Raw genomic sequence first — 22934 nt, 5'->3', positions numbered from 1 at the left:
AGGTCACATGTTAACTGTATTTTATTGACTCAATACACTCAATATGGATCTAAGTCTTTTCATGGACTTTGCTATGGTTGGTTTTTGTAGCACAAAGTTGTCCCTCTATGAAAATATCAATGAATAAATGTTTTTTTGATACACTCTTGATTACATTTTTTATAATTTGCTTTTCCGGTCTTAACCCTCTAGTTTTCAGGAAAAATAAACTCTTGTAATCTAAAATCTGGTTGAGAGATAAGTAAAGTATGTCTAAATATCATTTCAATCAGGATTCGAAGCCAAGTACTCCAAATCAATACGACATTAACGAAAGTTTGTTTACCACTTGAGTCCAACCACTTGATTTTTTTCATTGTTGATTTGTTTTTAATAAGTTAATTTAATTGTTTCCTAAATTAATCACATTTTAAGTTATGTGTTGGCATCTTAGGAAATGAACTACCATCATAAAGAGTGTGTTCAAGAGTTTACTGTCAATCATGAGGTTAAGATTTCAGTATTACAATTTACAAAGAAGATAACTCTTGAATTTCACACTTCAAGTCATTAAATCAACCTTTCCTCAATTCATATATGACAAATGACAAATCCAAATATTTCCCTCTCCTTCACATATCATGATATGAACAAAAGTAGTGCTGCACATAAATGCAAAGTTGGTGTGCCATCAATATGCAAGCAACCACACCAAACTACTACAAATTTCACATGCAGCATAATTGTTTGTGGTCTTCATCTCCTCTACCCCACCCAAACCACCAACCAGAAACAAAAACAGTAAATAAAATACACTTACAGTTTTCATCTCCCAAGTACACTCCAAGGAAAAGGCATTTCAAGTTGAGTAACGAAACAGTTAAGAGAAAACAAAGGAAATTTTCTCTGCTATCACTATCAATTTTTAGTTTTAGCAGTGTAATTTGATCATGATTTTATTTTATCTGTCATAATTTTTTATCATTGTCAAGCAAAAAGGTAATGAAATTATTAAAGTAGGATAAGGATATGTTAACAAAAGATCAAATGTAACAGACTAGATAAATGGTGCAAATTTTGCGATTCCAGAGCAAAAGTTTTGCAACACAGAAAGTTAATAAAAGTATTACATTTAGGGTCTGATCAAATATGACATTTGACCTTTGAACTTGGACTTATAGTTATATCTGTAATGGAAGCCTTGCTATGTCAAAGAAGTATCCTGCCAAAAGAAGAGGTTGTAAGAGAAAAATTAAAGAAATGGTAGTTTTAAGTTGAGGAAAATTGTAGACAAAGAAGAAGAAGTATATAACTTGTGAATAGATATAACAAGCATAGATAAAACAAAAGTACCAGCAAAGACATTTACATACCAACTCCTAAAGCTGATATTGTCATATTGAATAAAAGTATTTGATATAAACCAATTGGTATTACTAGAGCAAATAGGGGAAATCCCAGAATTACAATATTATTCCTCTAATAGAATATAGCAGTCCTTATTTTCTTCTAATATTGATGGGCACAAGTCTGGAGCTTGTGCTATGTTCATAGCCTAATAAGAGTTAGGTAGCTAGTTAGTTAGGAAATTAGAAAACAAGGCATGTTGCCTATAAATGGAGTACAAATTAGATAATGATGATCTTATTATTTGTGTAAGTTGGGGCCTTTTGGCATTGTAGAGTCTCTCAAATATAGGACTGTTCATGGTTTGGTTCAAGAAGGAAAACAAACCGAATTGAACCGTTACCAAACAAATAAAAAATTGTTCGGTAAAACTGAACTGAACCGTTGATGGCTAGTCCTGAACAGAACTGGTATAAAGGTTCGGCGCATCCGTTTTGTGGTTTCAAACCGAACCTGACTAGCTTTACAAGAAGCCTAACTGTACTTTTTCGAGCCGAACCCTACCAAATTGTTATTATTAACTAATAATCATGACAGGTGAACAAAAAACCAAAATTTATCAACTTCAGACTGCTATTACTAACCAATAATTAGGAGAAACAACTTGAGAGACTCTAGACTCTCCCAATGCCAAAAAGCCCCAAGTCTACACATAATAAGATCATCATTCTCTAATTTCTACTCCCTGTTTATAGGCAACATACCATACCTTCTAATTACCTAACTAACTCTTACTAGGCTATGAACATAGCATAGGCTCCTCAGATCTGTACCTACCAATATTAGAAGATCATAATGTCTTCCAAAAACCTAAAAGAATTAAAAAAGAATTGAGAAAACTTTATTATTTTCCTCACTGGCACCACCATCTTTCTAAACATGGATATTCAATACTTGCCCTGCCAAGCAATATAGTCAAACTCGAGATCCTGCCTAGGATCGGGAAGTGGGTGAAATATTGTAACTTGAGTATCATAACACAAATCGTAAGATTCTAGCGTAGGATAAAATTGTACTTATACATATACATATACATATACATATACATATACATATACACACACGGCACAAAAACTATAATATATGCATAAAATAACCCTTAAATCACTATTAAACTAAATAAAATACAAGAGAATGAATTTGATTGGAAGATAGTTTGGACCATACAACCCAATTCCCTCATTCTCACAAACATATAGAAGTCTAAAGCAAATATAGACAAAGAGAGTCCGTGAGCCACCTCAACCATGGTTGTCAAGATCGCGTGACATGGAAAAGGGAGAGTCACAGATGGCAGCATGAGTGCAGTCATTGGCGTGAACCAAACATGTCATATAAGCAAAACCCGACCTCAAGACAGAAAACACCCATTTTGGCGTCTATCCACACACACAATCCTACAATCCCACTGGAAAATCACGATTTAAACCACGACAAAGTACTCCAACGATCCTGGATGTCTAGATGTCGATCATAGACTCGTGCGATCCTATGATCTAACTCGCAATCTTGACTGCCTTGCTGCCAAGTGATAATACATTTCTCACCACCCATTTAATTTAATCGTATATGTGAGCCTTCCTATGTGGTCACATCGTACCAAAATATAAGCACCGTCATTGTGGGATTCAACAGCAACCAAGCCTTAATCCACTACGTCGGTTACATGGATCAAATTATGCCATAATGTTCGATCAAAAACCATATTTCGATCCAACTCATTAATCTCTAGATCTTTCTTAATCATTTCTCTTGTAGTTTTCTAGGTCTAAATCTGCTTATAGTGATCTAACTATCCTCCATTTCATCTACTCTCTTTCCTGCAGCATCTACAGGTCTTCTCTCTACATGCCCAAACCATCTAAGCCTAGTTTCCACCATCTTTTCCACCTAAGCCTAGTTTCAATTATCAATAACTGTAATAACATATAATAATAAATCTATCATTTTTATTCCTCTATAAAAAAATAAATGTAATAATCATTTTATAAATTAAAAAAATTGTGCTAAACCATTGTAGACCCGCCTTAGGCCATTGATCATCAGCAGATGCTCCAAGGTATCTTACGCCTTAGGCCATTTAGGCCCGCTATTATGGAACTAAATTTAAAGGTATCCCCATGATTTCATTTGTTGTGAACCTGGTATCCTTTGCACGCATCTGCCGATGCTAATCATTTCCCACAAGAAATTTAACACTACTACATTCTTAAGGCTGACTTCGAAATCAGAACCTCTTATTAAGCGATATAGAAATCATATCATATATTCCCATGGTTGATCGGGTACAACAATTAGAAGCATGCATTGAAGAAAAACATCTTATTGGACACGATTAATTAAAAAAAAAAAAACAAAGTAGATGGGCACGATACCTAGTTGAGAACAAAGAGAATGTTCTTCAATGTGATGAATCAAAGGCTAAAAATCTGGAAAACGATGAAGCAGAGGAATCCGAGGAACATGAAGATGAAAAAATAGTCAAGGAAGACAAAGAATCTGGTCGATCCATGATTCCTCTTTCTATTCGTTTTGGTCACAACGGATTCGTTGATCTCTTCAATCTTCACCATTGCAGAGAATGGAGAGTTTCGGTTCGTTCTTCACCGTTGTGGTCACCCGTGGGAATTGCAATAGCTATGCCTACGGGCGCCAAACAAAAATCCTAAACAATCAACCAAACACAATAACGTTGTTTTGGAATTTATTTGTTTCTTTTTAGGAGCTTATTTCCATTTCACTTATTTTTTAATAGTTCTATAATGTTTTTTTTATGAAGTATGATGTTTTTATAAGATTAATTCTTAATGTAATAAAGAGCATTATCTTTAAGTAAATTATTTTCACATTTTGGGAATTCAATTTTTTTAATACTCTAATTAATTAGAGTCCAAGTTGTAGATTTGTTCTGAACCACCAAAATCTCATAGACTGGTATGAATTTATTTGATCGCTGGACATTTTAAAATAAAATATTATAAGTTTTGGTAGCAAACATGCGTTACTGTTCCAAACCAAAGTTGGAAATTATGATGATAAAATGAAATAAAAAAAGAAAATCTCCTAGGAACAAATAATATCACAACTTTATGTTGACAATAGTTAACTCTAAACGTAAGATCTTTGCCTCTTCATTTGAAAGTCTCGTTCTTGATTAATGTTTAAGCGTTTGATCCTCTAAGTCGTTGTGCCTGCAAGAAGCCAATTAAACATTAGAAGACATAGTCAAATTGCACGAGATAGTTCATATGATTCCACAATGCAAAAGTTAAGCATAACATAATTGCAACTTCATGTGATTTTGATGGAACGTATAAAGACAACACAAGATCAAAATGTATAATATTTCAAAGCCAAACTAAACTTCTAAAAAAAATAAATGCATAATTGTATGTTTGGTCTCTTATGTTTATTTTAGGTTTCAACCTAGTCCCTTATGTTTTAAAAGTTTTAAATTAGTATCTTATATTTTAAAAGTTTTAAGTTTGTCCCAAACGTTACTCACATTGGAATAAGTTAGTCCCTTCTATCACTTGACCGTTTAGAGATATGGGTTGAGTATATGGATGTTGGAATTTAAGTTACTTACAAAATCAGTTTTAAAACATTTTTTTCATTTTTTTTGTTTTATTAAAGTCAATATTATGTTGCTGTAGAGACTATCTTATTCCATAGTTGGGAGAATTTTCACCTACTCTAAAACATAAAACATAAAATCTAAAATATGTTTAGAACATAAAAGACCAACTCAAAACATTTTAAACGTAAGGGACAAACTTAAAATCTAAAATAAACACAAGGGACCAAACATGCAATCAAGACAAATATAAATTTGGTACCTTGTAATGAATATTATTTATTGCAGATTTAAGGACATTAGCTCCAACAATCAACCTCAACTTCTGCTTGAAATCATCACGGGAAATCTTCTTTGACTGTACAAGCATGACATGATACATTAGTGATATTTTATTATTTAAGACATAGACACCTATTTGAGCTCATATACATACCTTCAGCAATGCATAATGGGTGTTGACAATAGACATAATATGGGAAGGAACCATGTTGCTGATGGAATCCAAAAGCATGGTAAAAGGAAGCCAATGGGTCCTCGGAGATCTTCCAGTGTTAGCAGGGACACTAGCAGCGTTTGCCTGAGGTATCCCACAAACCAAAATTGTTTGGATAAAGGTAATAAAACAAAACGTTATAGAACTAAAAACCATAAGACGAATCTTAAAAGATGAAAGCCCCAAAATATTGCATATGAACATGTTAAAACCATAAGATAAATAAAAATTATTAGTTTAGAAATGTGTACACTAGAGAAAACATTCATAGATTATAAAATAGTTTAAAAAAATTGGCATTGATATTGTCTTTTACATAGAAAACCAAGAGAACAAAAGATGTAAAATTTATGAAAAAAAACTTACAGGGTCCATTGTAGAATGCTCATTGCTATTTTTCTTACTCTTATTTGAACAAACACTTCCTGTAAAAGAAATATCATGTGTCGTGATCAAGAATACTTTTCGGTTGTTGAAAGAAATATCAATCATACAACTTAGCAGCATAAACAAATTATTGTTTTGTCAAACCAAAGTGATGTTGTTAATATGTTGAAAAGAATTATATATTAATTGATTTGTCGATGATTAACTTCGTCACACTTCTGTGATAATTATGTAATATTAAAATATAAAACATTTGTTTTGTGCAAAAGCATATATCTACACTAACACACAAGGTAAAAAAAATTGCTAAAGGAACAATACATCACCTTCAACATCCAAAGTGGCCTTGAAGCTGACAACAAATTCTGGATATATATGTGTGTTCATATTCATGTTCCAAACCACATAGTACTCTGGACATTGAATGTTGTCCACCCCATTATCATATTCACAACTACTTGGACAAAGTTGATCACTGCCTGGATGAAGAAGCTCCATGTTCCCCATTATTACACGACATAGGACTAAATGCTTAATTCCATTGTAATCAACATCACAATAAAGTGAGCTGTAAAAATGGAAAAAGTAAATCATTTTAGCTTTCCAAAAAATAACCTATAATAATAATAATAATGTATGAAGTTCAATGTTCATCATATGAAAACTAACCATGCATAAGGACGGATAACAGCCGTAAGATGAACACCAAAGCCATATATGCCTTTAGTTGGGGATAGTCCATTGCGACGAAGTCCATATTCCGTCATCTTTGATAGTTCCTCTTTAGAAGAAGGAAGCCACGCATAGCGAATATTTGCATCACCCTGAACACCTTTTGTGATATCAGCTTTTTTCTGGAATAACTCCAGCCGCTTTTGCATTGACATGCCTGAGTTGCGGTAAATCTCAACAATGTCAGACTCTGTAATGCCGAAAGTAGTCATTCCTGTAAGAAACATATCTTGTACAGAATCCACATCCAGTTTTCCATATATAGATTCAGTGTAAGCATCTAAATCTACGTATAGCTCTTGCTTAATAGCTCCAGCAAAAACTTCAGGGAAAAAGCAGTCGCCTTCCTCATCGATCCATGCAATGGGTTGTTGCAAACCCGTTTTCAATTCCACATGAAGCATATGTAGAAAATCTAGCATAACCTCTTGACCATCTAACTCTAGCTCCACATTTCCCTTCTTTTTTTTGAAATCTTTCTTAACCAAGTCAACAAAATCCTCCGGATAGTCAAACCATTCATCGTTCTTATAGAACATCAAACGTTTAGGCATCCCGCTTTTTTTATAGTTTAAATACATCTTGGCCATGGATCTAGAAATACTAGGACCAGAGTCATTTGGTCTGCAAACATCTTCAAGCAACGAAACTCCAGTCAGATGTGCAACACATCGAATAGCAGTATCCAATGCCTTTGAGGGTTTTGCTTCCATTTCTATCTACTAGATGACTACCTGTGTACATACACTCGAATATAAAACCTATGGTGCAACAATTTGAGAATATTGAACTAGTATAAAGGATCATGTGCTCATCATAATAATATAATGTTGACATAATAATAAAGATAGTAAATAAGAGCACTCCTTGGAGAGCAAAACAAGTAATTTGAAAAACATAATGGAATATAATATTAAAACAAAGTTTGAAGGTTTCTTCAACATGATACTATTGTATGTGCTAGAAATTTACCGATATGTCAAATGTGGAAATTTATGCTCTACAGTCTACACAAGACATTCCAAGTAAACTCATAATCACAAAGTATATTGAAGTGACCTTTGATACCGACTTTCCAACAAAACAAATCTATTTCTACAACTCTTCCCCAAAAAAAATCCTTCAAAATAAACACTTAATGATTGATATGATTTTCTTAAAATTGACAAATCTTAATCCATTTATCATTTACTCATAAACAAGTTGTGCATAAAAGGCTTCAAACTTTCCCATAATTGGGTATAACTTAAAGTCACCTTTGAGAAAAACATTCACTGATCTCAACCTAAGAAATTGTATTGATAATTCCCCACTTTAAATAAATAAATAAGTCCACGCTCCTTTTTGAAAAAAAAATTAAGCAAAAATGTAAAATGTAAATGCATCCTTATGAATTACTGAAATGCAAAATATGTTGGCACCCCAATAACACAACAATCATTCGCAACACCCCAAAATAAAATCATTCAAAAACATCTATGAGTTTTAAAATCACTTCAAACATAAAAATCATCCCCTAAAACTGATAAAAAATAAAAACTCAATTCAAACATAAAGAAAAGAAGATCCTAACTTGATCCACTTAAACCAACCCATTAATTACAAATTCAATCAAACACAAAAATAAACCAAAAAAAGAATGAAATTACAATAATTGAAACTCAAAATAAAAAACAAAAAATTAAATTAAATAAATAAAAATAAAAAACTAAGCAAAAGAGACAAGACTTTAAAATTATACCTGAATGCAGAAACACACGCAACAATAGAATACTGAACAATTTCACAAGTAATTTGTTCTAACTTTGAATTGTACATCTAATTGTAGGAGTAAGAGGTCCTTTTTATACTGATTCTAACTCAAAAACATAAACTCTAAACTAATCCATTAAGCGAGTTGGCATCTCATAGACACGACTTGAAAGGTAAACTTTAACAAATTGATAATTTCCTTCAATGAAATTTCAATAAATCTTCACTTGATTTGGTATGTATTTTATCCATTCACATTCACTTCTAGAACGTTGAGTAAGCATTTAGTCATCATTCATAGTATTAGTTTTCTTTTTCAACAATTCGCAAATCTTTTTTATCCTTCTAGAATTAATATTTTGTCTAATTTCAATTTGATTTTTGAAGGTTTGTTAAATTATAAAAAAAATTCTTTTAATGTGGAATACAAGTATGGATATTCGTTAAAAAAATACGATTTGTTTCTTTAAAATAAATTTAATAGTTATGGTAATAAATTTATAAATAATATTGAAGGTGACATTGGCACTTATCATGTAAACATTTTTATTATACTACTCGCTTTGACTATGTATACTTGCTCACAGTTTTTGCAAAAAAAATGTAAATTAGTTATGCACTAACATCCCTTAAAATTTAAAGTCACCTTCAATATTACTTAAAAATTAATCTGTTTTAAAATCCTTTTAAAATTTATTTCCATAACAATTTTTCATTATTTTAAAAGTAAAAATAATCTAAAATCTAAACAAATAACCATTGATGAATTTCTCAATAAAAGATCATTAATTTAAGAATTAACAAGCAATTAAAATATCAAATTAAAACTAGAAAAAAATGTATTTTACAAGGATAAAAGAGATATGTAAATTGGGGAAGAAGAACACTAATTCCATCAATCATAATTTTTGGATCATTATAAATTTTTAAATTTAATTATAATTACTTCTAAAGTCACACATATGCTTAAGAGTTTAATGGTTGTGGGTTGACATTTTTTACACTAACGTTGTATATATTTTCTCTTAAAATAATGAGAAATACATGCATAATTCTTTATATTCCCTAAAAAAATGTATAATTCTTTTTATAAAATTTGAGGCTTAAAGACACTTTTAACCCCCCTAATTTACACTAGTTTTGATTTTAGTTCCCTATTAAACAAAACCACATTCCAGCCCCCTAAGTTTCCCCCGTTTTGCAACTTTCAATTTTGATCATTCAAAATCAACCATTCAAGGTAGTAAAAACAAGTGAGGTTTTTTGTTGAACAAGTTTTAGATTTATAGGACAACAAATATGGCTTGCGACTGGTTTCTTGATCTTTTAGTGTCTTGAATGATTGATTTTGAATGATCAAAATTTAAAGTTACAAAAGGGGAAAAACTTAGGGGGTTGGAATGTGGTTTTTTTTTAATAGGGGTTCAAAATCGCAACTAATGCAAAGTTAGGGGGTCAAAAGTGCGTTTAAGCCGAAATTTTAAGTTTTTTTTTTTAAGGAAGCCGAAATTTTAAGATTATTATGCTATTAAAAACAGCCAATTTTTATGGCATTCAAATTTGAAAACAATTATATTATTTATTTAGAATTAATATTTTAAATCACTTTTAATTTTATTTTTTGAAAGTTTACAAATTAACCAAATTAGGGATTTGGGAGGACCTGAATTCGATTCTTGGATGGAACAATTCTTGGACCGACTATACTTACCTCACAATCAAACTCTGGATTATTAGGACCCCGTTCCGTGACAATTAGAGGATTAACAAAAAAAAAACAACTTAGGGCTTAAATTTTACAAGAGTATTTGAAATGTCTTATAGGATTGACCTAATTAAAACATATTATAGATCTATAAATATAAATAATGAATGTAGACATACTCTTTAGTGGGAGGTGTGTTGCTTTGTTTCTCTCGAACATATTTCTTCTAATAAAAGTTATACTTATATCCAAAAGATACTAATAAGACATGTATTGAAAGATATTTAATGTATTAAAATTAGCTTAGTAGGATCATTTTCATGTTTAATTATATTTTTTAATTATAAAAATTGTTAGATTGGACTAACAAAAATATTGTGTTATTTTAAAATTATGTTAAAATTCATATTTTAGCTTCTTTCGGACCTTTATTCATAAATCATGTATAAGCTAGTCTTATTGGACTCATCTCTCGATCAAAGTTCTTACGCGTCTGATTAAAATCCATTGTGTTTGGTGGACTGCCCTCTTCGATACTCTGGTGTTCTAGATTTGTTGAGATCTACAAGTTTCAAGGCGTCATATATTCCACCACATTAGTACCAGCTTGTTATCTGTGTTAGTCTTTGTGACTGTTCTCGGGCTAATGCTCAAAAGAGCTTTTATGCTTGTTGTTGTGTTTAGGGATCTATTGGAACTTGAATTTTGATACTGTGTTGGTGATTGATCAATTCACCAAATCTAAACCCTAGTTGTTATTTGTAGATGTTCACTTTTTCATCTTTTTTGTAACTTGGTTTCGAGCCCGTACGCGGGTTCGCTGGGTTGTGCCCGTGAAGAGTTAATTTTTGTTAGCATATATTAGGGCCGGTTCACTTGGTCTGATTTATCAAGATGTATTTATGTTTGAATTGTACTTGAGTCAGGCCTAATGCCCGCGTTATTTGTATGTCTATTTTTTATTATATTTTCCTTTGTTAATATTATGTTAAAATTCAAATTTGTATCTTCATATATAAACTAAAAATATGAATTTTAGCTATATGAAACTAATTATTTTCATATAAATATATTATCCTAAATTGACAATTAATAAGGTGGAAATAGGTCAAACAACAACTGCTAGACATATGATTAAGTGTATGTTTGGTATCACGACAAGTTTGCCAGAATTAGGCAATGATTTTGCAAAAGAAACTATCATGATTTTGACAAACTCAGTATAGCACCAAACATGCAAAAAGTTTAGAAAGATAATTTAGATTTTTTTTTTATCATAAGATAATTTAGATTGATTGAAGTGTATATGAGTTTGACACTCTACATTTTTTTATTTAGACAATTTTAGGTCCATAATTACCACTTGGGAATGAGACGACTGTGATTGAAAATGTGTAGATTCCAAAAATTCAAATTAGATTCTAGTACCAGTAGACTAGTTATTTTGTATTCAATTAGTTTTTGAATGTTTCAAAATCACAATTTACTTTGAATATTTTTCTTCTCTGGCGTCTTTGTATATTTTTTGTGATTTTGTTAAATCTTATGAGTTCTTAATTGGACTTTTTTTTTATGAAATCTTTGAAATTTAATTTTCGTTTTTGCTTGGCCTATTAGGGGGTAAATCAAAAAAAAAATTACAGGGGGGAAAACCGGAAATGACCTATATTACAGGGGGTAAAGACCCATTAACCCTATACTATTCATAGGGTATTTTTCTTTCACATGTTGAAATTTGTGATGGTTTCAAATTTGTAAGTCTCTCTTTATTTCGAATTTGATTATGCTTTAAATCAAGAATAAAAATACTCAAGTTGACACTTGTCATAGGGATAATGTAATATCCCGCTTATTAGGAACTGACGTAATATCTGAAAACGATAATAATGCGCACGATTAAGTTAGGGGCATTTATGGTATTTCATGTGGAGGAGATATTTATGTGGTAAAGAGTCAATATTCTTCACAATTCTCTTACCTTTCTCTCTCTAGGGTTTGCTAAAGACATAAGCTCTCCCTTCTCTCTAGAAATCGGTTCCTTTCCTTCCTCTCTACACTCAATCTTCACTTAATCTTTCTACTAGTTAGAATCAAGCAAGAGTTGGTTGGATCAAAGGGTGTTTGGTTAGGAAAGTTTTGAAGCAAACTTCTCCAACTTAGATTCTCTTATCTAGAGCTTTTCTTTACTAGGGTTTTTGGTGTGAAGTCTTGGAGGTTTGAGCTTCATATCAGTTTGTGCAAGGTGAGTTCTTAGTTAGTTCCTACCCATGGGATGTGTGTTATGCTTGCAAGAAAACCATGTATTTTTTTTAGGGTTTATACATAGAGAAAGTTACCCCTTTCATGCCATGCATCATTATACATGTGAATACTTGCTCAATGACAGTTTTACAGGTCCTATATGATCACTAGTCTCATGATATGCCTTGAGATGCTATGTTTTGAGGATTTTGGGTCAAAAACACCATTTTTGACAGTTCTGGACTGTCACAACTCGCCACGGCGAGCAAGTAGCCCGCTAGGCGAGCTAGACCCACAGAGAGGGGTGTTTGTTCACCTCCTACTCGCCAAGGCGAGTAGCTACTCGCCTCCCATACAGACTTACTCGCCATGGCGAGTAGACAGTGAGGAAACTCACTGTTTTGCTCGTCTCGGGTGGTTCTGGCGTTTTGCGGCGGTTTTCTTTATGCAATCTTTTTAACAATAACCCCTCAAACCAAGACTCCAAGGCATATGTTTTAAAATGCTTTCTTGAATGTGAAGCAAGTATTCGATTTGTATAGTAGAGCATGATATGGGAGAGAAATACTAAGCGTTTATCGAGTAGCAAGTAATATCTAATAGAAGGAATGAACTAGAGCCTCGATATAGATGTCGAGAATTAGAATGCTAGTCTTGAATGCTTATGTATGTTAAGATGTGAAGAATATTTTTCTACGCCCATGAACAAGAATGAACATGTATGTAATGTTACACCAAGGGATCAATCAAGGATTCTGAGGTTAAGCTTTAACTTGTATAGTTTAACCTTTCATGTATGCATAAGAACAAGACTATAACAAGATGTAGGTGTTCGTGTTTCTTGTTATTCACGCCAGGGGGATACGAGAAGTTCTCCAAGGGGAACAGTTCAAGCCGCAAGGGACCCGCACGACACTGAGGGAGTCCGATGTACCCTAATTAGTTTTCGTCGGTCATGTATGGGATTGTACTCGGGGTTACTCCACCCGGGGCTCTCCGTAAAAAATGAATCAAGATAATTTTTGTTTGATCAACGCTAACATAATGATTAAATGAATATATATATCCATGCATGATTATGTTTATGATATGACGCTAGTTATGAGCAAGTATTAGAATAGAGCAAGAAAAGAATATTATGCCGAAGATGACCTTAGGTTACCCTATTCGTCCGGTATAGGTTCGTGCCATGATTGTTACATGTTTAGGCTTCGATGCGTTTAACGTATCTTGGCAATGCGGTTCTAGGAACCCTTGACCGCCATGGCACATGTGATGTTAGCAAAGCCCATAACAAGTTAAGAATTAAGACGGATCTAGTATGCACATCCGTCTAGACAAACATGACCACACACGTATAATCAACCGGCAGGTTGTATTTTAAGCATGTGGTAACCGTAGGTTTCCCCGAGGTTATCACTAGCCTAGGGCTAGAAGGAACTCACTGAGGCATTATGTCTCATCCAACTCCTTATTTGTTCAGGTTCACAGGTTTCTCGAGGAAAAGGTAAAGAAAAAGCCTTGGATTGATCGTGTTTTCATGGAGCCAACTTGGTGTGGATTAGAGACGCATATGTTATATTATGAGATGTGTTGTTACAAACTTTGTATTTATACTTCGTTTGGCAAACTTTGGTGTAATAATGTAACATAAAAACTTTGGGATGTTGATGTATCTTAGCCCTCGACTTGATGTCGTTTTCTTTACTGTATAATTAATGCATCCAATATCAGTTTTAGCGCACATTTGAATATTCTAGACACTTTCAAATTGGGCGTTATGGATAAGTTGCTTTATTAAGCATCCATACACCGGTTTGCTAGTAACACATATTACCAACCCTCTGATTGTGCCTAAAATTTTGATTTTATTATATATATATATATATATATATATATATATATATATAGATAGATAGATATATATATATATATAGAGAGAGAGAGAGAGAGAGAGAGAGAGAGAGAGAGAGAGAGAGAGAGAGAAATAAAATTTTATATATGTCATATTTCTGCGTCTATTAAATAGTTAAACAAATGTATTTTAGATTGTTTTATTTACAGAAAAATTGGTTAAAATCATCTTCATTTCTCGTATGAAAAAGAAATATAAATAAAAAAAAGATATTAGTGTGACTCATTTTCAAAAATATTTTAATATGTGGGTCCCACCGATTCCCCTTTTGTATCTATCCTATAAATGGAAACCTACATTTCTTATGAGAAATTAAGAGGAGGCCAACTCATACAAGATGAAATATATTTCTCAAACTAAAAAATATATATTTTGAAATATGTAAAGAAAATGTTGTCATAGAATTTCTAAGTCTAACAATCATCTTATTGTCAAAGACATATATGTACGAAGTTTATTTTTGGTTCAAGGTGAGTGATTAGTCTCACGTCAGCTATGATTATATAAAAAGTTTAGTATATAAAAGAGATGACACATATTATCGGTAACTTAGTGTTTATTAGTATTATTACTTCTTCTTTTGTAAGTTTAATTTTATTCATGAAAGTTTTCAATCATCAAAAGGGGATAAAAATAGTAAGACGAAAGACCTATTGCGTTATAGTTTAATGATAACAAACATCTGTTCAAAAGATAAGCTTATGATATTTGTTGTGTTATCAATTATTAATATATTATGTTTGAACCGGATAAAATACGACTAGTATTATTAGGTACATAACAATATTATAAAATATTTTAGCATTCTTTAGATAAAATTCATACCTTTTCAATCATTATCAAATTTATTGGTGTGCCTCCCAAACCAATTGATGATAGTCAGTATCTTTTCCAAAATTATACATCTGATGCATCATAGTGGAAAATCATATTATTTGTGGTGATTGAACATAGTTCAATGCTTTGTTGAGTGAATCATGACAAACTTGTGGTATGTTATCTCCATCTTTTGACCCATGTCTACGTTTTAGCATTATGTATTTAAATCAATTCAAGTACTATACCATATCAAACTATTTTTGAAATCTTTTCAAGTGTTGAAAATGATCCAAAATATCAAAACCCAAGAGTATTTAAAAAGATATATTAGTTAAACACTTATCATATTACACAGGGAATTTCGAGTACTTTCTTAAGTATTATCATTTCAATTACTTTATTTCTTACATGCTTATATTTTATTATTAATAAGTGCTTTTGTTGATATCAAAATATGCAAACAACTTTGAGAGTTATACATAGATATAATTTTTTTAGTAAATTCATGTAAATATGGTTTATTTGAAAGCTCGTTGCCCTTGTTATCATCAAACAAGATTTGTATATCAAAAGATATCTATTATGTCGTCCTAATTAGCATATAGTTAAGCTTTTTGATCTCCTTATAATATGTCAATCTTTCTCAATTTTCATCAAGAATCCTTTATGTAAGAACCTAACAAAGCATCTAATGTTACGTTGTCATACAATATAACTTGACTCACCAACTCTTTGCGAAGAAAAACATAAATTGCAACATCTTAATGCTCCAAAAGAAAAATGCATTTTGAAATTTATTGTAGTAAGATCAATTGATTGATAACTTATAGATGAACACATAATAAGTAAGCATGCACAATATAGGTGCAAGAGAAAGAAAAAAAATTTTATTTTTTTAAATTAGGGTAATTTTTTAAATAACTTAGACAACATATTTGATTGTATTGTTCTTCAAAATTAATCATCAATATGTAAATTGCAACAAAATTATCTTTGAATTATAATTTTCAAGAAGAAAAATTCAACTAAATCTCTCCAATTTAATGCGTGATTCAACAAGATATCTGACCCCAAAAGTTAATTTTCCTCCTCTTGATTTTTTTTATTTCACACTGTAGAACTTGACAACAAACTCAATTTGATAAACAATAGAAAAAAAATGTAATCATAGATTTAAAACTCTAACTTGAAATATATATGAAGAAATAATCTCATATCTCATATCTAATTTCTTACCGTTGTATTGCACCTAGAGTTTTGGTTATAAGAAATTGCAAATGATACAATTGTATGATACATCGAGATCTCAAACCCTAAAGGTTGATTTTAGGACATCTTGAAATATCTAATTTCTCATATTTCCTTGCTTTCACAGTCTAGCAATCCAGAACAAACTCAATTTTATAAACCAATGGAACAAACATTACATTGGCAATTTAAAACACTGACATGAAATATAGATGAAGAAACTATATCATACCTGATTTCATCTCCTCGCCGCACTCCTAGGGTTTTGCATTAAGAAATTGCAAATTGTGTAATTGTGTGATACAACGAGATCTCAGATCCCAAAGGTTGACTTCTTCCTCTTAGAGTATTTCTTTGATTTCATCCCCTATAACTCGACAACAAGATCAAGTTCATAAACAAATAGGTAAAATTTGCAATCGGAGATTTGAAATATAAATGAAGAAATGAGCTCATACCTAACATATTACAATTGCCACACTCCTAGGGTGTTGATGTTAAGAAATTGCAATTGGCGTAACATAAATTACTATAGGGTGGAGAAGATTGATAGACTCTAAAAGTTCATTTTCGATTTCAAGGACGTGCAGGTTTTGGATAAGAAGGATGTATAAAAGAAATAAAGAATGAAAATAAAGGGAAAGTATTTCAGAATGATTGACCCTCTCTCACTCGTCTAGTGTTGTAATAGATGATTATTTATTGTTTATTTTATTGAAAAGACTTTTGTCCCCTACCAACCTCGACAAAACTTTATGCATTGATGTTTAAAATTAATTTATAATTTTATAATTTTGTTTGATATATTTTTGTATTTATTAGTATTGATTTATTGCATTCAAAATAATCCAATGACTCCTTTATTATAATATGAAAATAAATCAAATTACAATGAATGGTATACGATAAAATATGTTAACATTAATATATCATAAATTGTATAGAAAAGTGGACATACATGTAAATATTTAAGCTAGCACATATCTATCTATCTATCTATCTATTATAATAAAATGGATAATAGTGTGCAAACCCTATTTCCCATTCCTTATACTTAATTTGTCTATTTTTCCCTTCATCTTTGTCACCTCATTCCAATATTGTCCTTCCACTAATGTAACACCCATACTAAACGTACCTAGGAAGTTTAGCACGTGCGTTATATTCAGTACTGGATACATTAAAATTTACAACAATAAAAGTTCAAATGAATATTATATGCAACAAATCACGTTCGTACTACAACAAAACAATACATCTCGACCATACATAATAAAAACATCCTTGAATCCAAGACATCCTGCAGCGATACGAACGAGCACTTGCTGAAATATCCATCCGGCTACAAGCTTGCAAAACCATCCTGCTTATCTGAAACAAATAAGGATTGGGATGAGACATAATGTCTCAGTGAGTTCTACCTAATCCTAGGCTATGGGTAACCATGGGGGAAACCTACGGTCACCACGTGTCTACAATACAACCGAGCAGTTGATTATACGTGTGTGGTCATGCTTTCCTAGACGGTCGTGCATACTAGATCCATCATAGGTTGATCTTACTTGTCATAGGTCTTTACTAACATCATATGTGTCATGGCGGTTTAAGGGAACCTAAGACCGCTATGCCAAGATTCTCTAACGTATCGAGGCCTAAACAAAACATATTCATGACACGGTCCTAAATCAGACGATTAGAGAAACCTAAGATCGTCATCGGTATATCATTCATATCTTGCTCTATTGCTCGACTTGTTCATGGCTAACATATCATAATCATAATCATAATCATACATAGTCATATTCATTCATTATGTTAGCATTGAACAAACATCATTATCTTGGTTCATTTTACAGAGTGTCCTGGGTGGAGTAACCCCGAGTACAATCCCTTACATAACCGATGAAAACCTAGCTAAGGCACATCGGACTCCCTCAGTGACGTGCGGGCCCCCCTTGCGGAGCTTATACCGTTCCCATGATGAGAACCCCTTGAGATCCAACCTAGTGTGGATCACAAAAGACATGGCACCTACATCATTCATTATAATCATAATCTTAATCATTCATGAAAGGTTTCTAACCTATACATGCTTTCTCATTTACCTCGGATCCGGGGTCGATCCGATTAGCGGTAAACTACATACTTGATCATTCATGTTCATGTGCGAAGAGAATACACTTCGCGCCTTAACATAATTAGGGATTCATGCTATCGTTCTAGTTCTCGACAAACTATGTCGAGGCTCTACATTCATTCCATTTCTTAATTCATTGCTACCCGAGTAACTCGGCTTAAACTCTCTTATACCATTCTTGATGTATATGTTAATCTTGCCATGATTTCCATTTCAAGAACCGTTTGATGTTATGTGCATGGATTAGATGTTGTTTTGGGGTTTATCAAGTTGTAAATCGATGAAAGAAAGGTTTCGGATTACACCACCGGCCCTAAAATGGGCCAACAAGTCAAAAGGAAGTTGGCCAAGTCAGAGAATTTCGCTATTAGCTAGCTTTTTTTGGGCAGGTTCTGGAAATTTAGCTATTAGCAAAAATTTAGCTAATAGCGACTTTCATCTGGGTAATTTCGCTATTAGCGAAATTATTTCGCTAATAGCGAGTTTCTTCAGGTTTGTGGTGCAAATTTTGCAATTTTGACCCAAAACTCGTCCAATTCGATCCGGCAATGCACCATACACATCCAACAACATATATAGACTTTAATAAACATATTTCATGGCAATTTTAACATATAAACAACAAGAATTGCTTTGGGGGTGCTAAACTCATATCTTACTAACTTAGCATAATTTCATAGTTTTCTCCCAAGAATTACACAACCTAAAGGAGGAAAAACTATCTATAGAACTCACCTTAACATAATCTTGCAATATCTCCAAGCTTCACACCACTTCACACCTCAAACCCTAGCTTCTCAATCCTTTCTTTGGTGTTATAGAGTTGGAAATCAAGCTTTAATCTCTTCTTCCATTTGATTCTTAGCCATGAAGCTACCATGATGCTTGCTTGAGTGCTTGAAGAGAGAAGGATGGGGCGATTCTAGAGAGAAGGAGGAGAGAATTCTTTCTCTCAACCTAGAGAGAGAAAGAAAAATGGAAATGAAGGAAAAATGGCCCTTGTGGGCTTAAATACTCTTGCGGCTTAATCACGTCTGGCCTGGCACCGATACATAACCTCATACTTAACATATATCATTTGATAAATATTCTCTGTCACTGACGGCTCAACCCGTATTTGACTGACATTACATAAAAATATCTTCCGTAGTAATCAGCATTCTTCATCACTTAACCTCTGATACATCCGATGGGTAAAATTCTTATTGCTGAAGAGTGGGATGTTACAACTAAACTCCTCCATCATTAAATTATTGATTGTATGTCTCTCCCAATTTCAATCCACACAATTATTCATTGTATATTACATCATCATCATCTTCATCATCATCATTATTAGGGTTAATATGTCTTTACCCCTTGTAATATAGGTCATTTCCGGTTTTACACCCTGTAAAAAAATATTTTTGATTCACCCCCTGTAAATTTTTTTTTTTTTATTTACCCCCCTAATAGGCCAAACAAAAACGAAAATTTCTTGAAAAATAAAATAAAATTGGTTTTTGTTTGGCCTATTAGGGGGGTAAATAGGCTATGTTAACTTTTGAAAATGCTATGTTAACATATTTGAATAGTCCGGAAATGCAAAATGGGGATGGTTTGTTTTAGAATGTAGTGTTTATATATCACTTATTTTTAAGAAATTTGGATAATGTTTATTTTTTTCGATTTGGATAATGTTTATTTTTTCCAATTGTTGATTTATTGTTATTAGTGTTTTATGTTTTGAAGAAATGTTTATATATTGTAATATATATTAGCACATAAGATCCGTGCCTCGCACGGTCGGCAGTCTAGTAAAATATATGTGGCATTAGTTACTATATAATCACGTTACTAATAAATTATATGTTATATACTAGGGGGATTTTCAAAAGCACTTTCTAATCTTTCATTTTTAATATGTGCAAGTGTGTACAATCTCAATAATAATTTTATTAATTTTTATAATTAAATATCATATCACTTCATTCAGTCATGACCATATTGTTTGTGTAAGCTCTAATTGTCAATGTTTTTGTGTTTAAACTTAGAAGTTGTATCATGACGATTTAGTTATAATGTAAGATATTTCTTTTTTATGTTTGTTTCAAATTTATAAAGTCCCTAAAATAGTTAAGCTAGAATGTTTAATGGAATATTAAGCGTGACTTATTGTGTGACTCCATTAAACATAAGGTCATTATTCTTAAGGCATTCATAGTCAAGTTTTATTTGAAAGTGTGATAACAATAATAGATAGAGACTATTACATGAGTAGACTAATGACTACATCTCATGTAACATCCCGCTAGTCAGCTAATGGAATATTATCAGTCAAACGTGTCAGAGGACAAATGTTCATGGAAAGCGAGTAAGACGGGAAATGTTTAGCAAACGATATCAGTCAAGTATGGACTTAAGTATCAGTGTCGGGCTAAACGTGAATAAGACGAAGGGCATTTAAGTACTTTTGTGCAAGGTGGTATATAAGAGTTTTTGGGGGCCAAATCTTCACAATTTCTTCTTCTTTCTCTCTCTAGGTTTTTGAGAAGAGAATTATCTCCTCCTTCTCTCTAGAGGCCGCCCCCTTTCCCTCAATCTTTCTCCATCAAAGCTTTCCAATATCATGATATTGGTGATCAAGCATGGATCAAAGAAGCTTCATGAGCAAGAAACATCAAGAAGGAGAGGTTTGGCATGATTTGAGGAACTTGAAGTTAGGGTTTGAGCTTAGGCAAGATGGATTTAAGCTTGTTAGATGCTGCAAATATCATGTGAGTTCTTAGATAGAACCCACCTTTGGGATTATGTGTTTGATTTTTGCAAGAAACACATGAATTATGTTAAGTTTAGGAAAATATGATTTTTGTACCCTTGCCTTTGATCTTGCTTTGTTCATGTTAAAATTGCCATGAAAGATTTTTATAATGATATATAAGTTGCTGGATGTTTATAGTGCATTGCAGGATCGAATTTGACGAGTTTTGGGTCAAAATTGCAAAATCTGCACCACAGACCTGAAGAAACTCTATTAGCGAAATTTTTGCTAATAGCGAAATTCCCCAGACTGCCCAGGTCACTATTAGCGCAGCTCTCTGCCCATGCCAACATGCTTTTGGCCTGTTGGCCCATCTTGGGGCAGATGGTGCATTCTGAAGCCTTTCTTTCATCGTTTTACAACTTTATAACCCCAAAACAACATATAAGCAATGCACATAACATCAATTGATCCTTGAAATGGAAATCATGGAAATCTTAGCATGTATGGCAAGGATGGCACAAGAGTGTTAAGCCGAGTTAATAAGGTAGTGATGAAATAAGAAAGGGAATGAATATAGAGCCTCGACATAGTTTGTCGAGAACTAGAATGCTTAGCTAGAATCCTATGTAAGGTAAGACGCAAAGTATATTCTTTTCGCATATGATTAAGAAAGTTTGTGCACGCATGATAAGTTGTGGATTGATAGGTTAATCTCTCCATTATGATTAAGTACGTTCATGAATGAACAAGTACGTAATTTACCATTAATCGCATCGATCCCGGATCCGAGGTATATGAGAAAGCATGTATAGGTTAGAAACCTTTCATGAATGTATAAGACAATAATGAAAACGTAGGTTTCGTGTCTCTTGTGATCCACACTAGGTTGGATCTCGAGGGGTTTCCGCTAGGTGAAACGGGATAAGCTCCGCAAGGGGGGCCCGTACGTCACAGAGGGAGTTTCGATGTACCTTAGATAGGTTTTCATCGGTTAGATAGGGATTGTGCTCGGGTTTACTCCACCCCGGGGCTCTCCGTAAAATGAACTCAGATAATGTTGTTGTTGTTAAACGCTAACCTCTAACTTAATGAATGAACTTGATTTCCATATGAAGTTAGATATGTATAGGTTATGTAATAGAGCCTTGACGTAGATCGTCGAGAACTAGTATGATAGCATGAACCCCTAAGGATGTCAAGATATTATATGACGTTACACACATACAAGTTATGAATAGAGCAAGTTATGAAGTTTATGCCGATGACGATCTTAAGTTTCCCTAATCGTCCGGTTTAGGATTGTGTCATGATTATGTTTTGTTAGGCCTCGATGCATTTAGCGTATCTTGGCAAAGCGGTCTTAGGTTCCCTTAAACCGCCATGACACGTAAGATGTTTGTAACACCCACGACGTGGCTTTCGATATCCCGCCAGTTGGATACGAAAGGTTCCCGCCAGTTGGAACGGGCACTATCCGTAAGGATGACCCCACGTTAATAAGAGGAACTGAATCACATCGAAATGAGAGGGATCCGGAGGCCGTGTAGGTATGGGACTACATGGTTGAAGGAAGGCTTATATGAATTGTTAGGTACTACCCATATCAACAAGATGCATCTTCTTTTCGGTAGCTCATTCCATAAGAACTCCACAGTTAAGCGTGCTTGACTTGGAGCAATTTTAGGATGGGTGACCTACCGGGAAGTTTCCCGGTACGCGTGCGAGTGAGGACAAAACACACTGAAAAGACTTGTGTTGGTTTGTGGGGTTAGTCGGCAATCCTAAAAGCAGTCTGG

General features: G+C 33.0%; 1 long non-coding RNA gene and 1 pseudogene across 2 annotated transcripts; both read right to left on the bottom strand.

The window, feature by feature from the left end:
* Nucleotides 1-1011: 1011 nt before the first annotated feature.
* On the bottom strand, nt 1012-4163 carry LOC146950514 (uncharacterized). The gene is made up of 2 exons (XR_015027554.1): nt 3762-4163; nt 1012-1201 (listed from the first exon to the last, which is right to left on the bottom strand). It is a non-coding gene; the product is annotated as an uncharacterized LOC146950514 (long non-coding RNA).
* A 145-nt stretch (nt 4164-4308) lies between these two features.
* LOC146950513 (inactive poly [ADP-ribose] polymerase RCD1-like) lies at nt 4309-7291 on the bottom strand (annotated as a pseudogene). Its single transcript, XR_015028083.1, has 5 exons — nt 6516-7291; nt 6173-6414; nt 5826-5884; nt 5226-5543; nt 4309-4577 (listed from the first exon to the last, which is right to left on the bottom strand). The product of XR_015028083.1 is annotated as an inactive poly [ADP-ribose] polymerase RCD1-like (transcript).
* Between the last annotated feature and the right edge of the window lie 15643 nt (nt 7292-22934).

Source organism: Medicago sativa, chromosome 2 (assembly GCF_051527215.1).
Source record: "Medicago sativa cultivar Bolivia chromosome 2, Bolivia_mono, whole genome shotgun sequence".
NCBI lineage: Eukaryota > Viridiplantae > Streptophyta > Magnoliopsida > Fabales > Fabaceae > Medicago > Medicago sativa.
Note: the sequence above shows the minus strand (reverse complement) of the source record. Positions and strands in the feature narration are given on the sequence as shown.